The sequence below is a fragment of the Priapulus caudatus genome, unplaced genomic scaffold (genome assembly GCF_000485595.1).
Source record: "Priapulus caudatus unplaced genomic scaffold, Priapulus_caudatus-5.0.1 Scaffold1097, whole genome shotgun sequence".
In the NCBI taxonomy this organism is placed as follows: domain Eukaryota; kingdom Metazoa; phylum Priapulida; class Priapulimorpha; order Priapulimorphida; family Priapulidae; genus Priapulus; species Priapulus caudatus.
In genome coordinates this window covers 97,374-100,063 of record NW_014578158.1, presented here as the reverse complement: position 1 = coordinate 100,063, position 2,690 = coordinate 97,374, and positions in this window count along the sequence as shown.

Genomic DNA, 2,690 nt, shown 5'->3' with positions numbered 1-2,690 from the left:
AGGCTTTTCAGCGATGGTTACAATCAAGACAAAAGCCCGTAACCGCCTTGACATCCGCAGAGACATGAGAGTCAGTCTGTCAAAAACTGAACCGCAGTTCAAAAAGTTAGTTTCTGCCATGCAGCAGCAGTCTTCTCATTAAACTGTCGTTTAGTGCACTGTTAGTGCGCTTGATTGGAAAAATTCGCTGTGTGACTGCATTAATGAAACATAAACACGATGTCAAAATCTTCATGACAATACATCAGTGTTGGTTCTTCATTTTGCTTATGGTGGGCGAAGGGGTACCAGGAGATAGCGTAAAGAAATTAGGGGTACGGGGAGTCCAAAAGGTTGCGAACCACTGCACTAGGCAATTTCAGCGGCAATTTCCCTTAAGAGCCACATCGCTCAGAGTAGCGTCTACACCCCCATATCGTGCCTTGCTTTTGTGTACTTCTGCTCTTTCATCTTCTATACATATGACACCACACTTGTAGTATATATATATGTATACATATGTTGCTCTATTATATGTCTTTCTATTATATTATTTTATAATTATCTTATTACACAGGTATGGGCTCTAATAATAGCAAAAGCAGTTCAGTCCTTTGTTAACAGTCAAGAAATCCATGTTTAACCCTCCTCTTGAGGGTCAAAATGTTATCAGACACTTGTAAGTTAAAGGGGAAATATTCCTACTCCGTTTACACATCTTGACCTTTGACCCTCAAATTGGTCATCCCGAGTCCTTTTCACAACCCCCCCTCCCCCCCGACGTCCCGAATATCGTGACCGTACGTCGAGCGGTTAAGATTTGTGCCCAACTGTTGACGGACGGATGGACGATCATGCGATTCTATAAGCTGCATCTGACTTCGTCAGATGAGCTAAGAAGACGAAGAAGAAGAAGAAGGAGGAGGAGGAGGAAGAGGAGGCGGCGACGATGACGACGACGATGAAGAAGAAGAAACGCCATACCCTATCGTGTGTCGTATGCATCTTTCGACAGAGAACCGAATCACAACCAAAACAAAAACACAAAAACACAATCCGTATAGGCTTTTCAGCGATGGTTACAATCAAGACAAAAGCCCGTAACCGCCTTGACATCCGCAGAGACATGAGAGTCAGTCTGTCAAAAACTGAACCGCGTATCAAAAAGTTAGTTTCTGCCATGCAGCAGCAGTCTTCTCATTGAACTGTCGTTTAGTGCACTGTTAGTGCGCTTGATTAGAAAAATTCGCTGTGTGACTGCATTAATAAAACATAAACATGATGTCAAAATCTTCATGACAATACATCAGTGTTGGTTATTCATTTTGCTTATGGTGGGCGAAGGGGTACCAGGAGATAGCGTAAAAAAATTAGGGGTACGGGGAGTCCAAAAGGTTGGGAACCACTGCACTAGGCAATTTCACCGGCGATTTAGTCGCCAAATTTAATCACCTAGTGTGTCCAGCCCTTAACAGCCACATCGCTCAGAGTAGCGTTTACACCCCCATATCGTGGCTTGCTTTTGTGTACTTCTGCTCTTTCATCTTCTATACATATTACGCCACACTTGTAGTATACATATATGTATACATATGTTGCTCTATTATATTATTTTATAATTATCTTAGTACACAGGTATGGGCTCTAATAATAGCAAAAGCAGTTCAGTCCTTTGTTAACAGTCAAGAAATCCATGTTTAACCCTCCTCTTGAGGGTCAAAAGGTTATCAGACACTTGCTCTTCGCACGTCAGTGGAAAGCACATTTCATGGTCCTTTCAATAAAGTGATAAAAATGGTAGGTCAGTGCTGAAACAAAAAAGTTGTTCACTCTGTCCGTTAGGCATGTCCTCAGAAAATGTCTGATATCTGACCTTTCCCCCACTGCCCTTTGACCTGTGACCTCCAATTTCGCACTGCGTTGAGCCGTTAAGATTTGTGCCGCAATTTCGTATTTCCTCCTATACCTTAAGTTAAAGGGGAAATATTCCCACTCCGTTGACACATCTTGACCTTTGACCCTCAAATTGGTCATCCCGAGTCCTTTTCACAATCCCCCCCCCCCGACGTCCCGAATATCGTCACAGTACGTCGAGCGGTTAAGATTTGTGCCCAACTGTTGATGGACGGACGGACGATCATGCGATTCTACAAGCTGCATCTGACTTCGTCAGATGAGCTAAGAAGACGAAGAAGAAGAAGGAGGAGGAGGAGGCGGCGGCGACGACGACGACGACGACGACGAAGAAGAAACGCCATACCCTATCGTGTGTCGTATGCATCTTTCGACAGAGAACCGAATCACAACCAAAACAAAAACACAAAAACACAATCCGTAAACTTAGTTAAGCTGTCCTGTTATTAGCAGGTGTTCCGTTCGTTAGATGCGTCTCAGTGATTACCTCTTATTAGAAACTTAGTAACTGTCCTTCTATGAGCAGGTGCCGTTTTTAAGGTGGCCGCTAACGGCGCCGGTCGACTGTAACACGTTTGTCGTTATTCTGCTCTTGCCATTCGTGCTTGTATTTTAGTGACCGTTTCTCCCAGTTCGCCAAGTTCACCCCGATGGCCTGATGCGGACGTAGGCGCTGATGACGTACCTATTATGACGTAGACGCGATGACGTAATGTGCATGACGCAGCGGAGACGATGACGTGTGCTCCCTGTTCTTGATGTAGTCTATTGGTCGACGCACGCCCACTTTCTCTTTT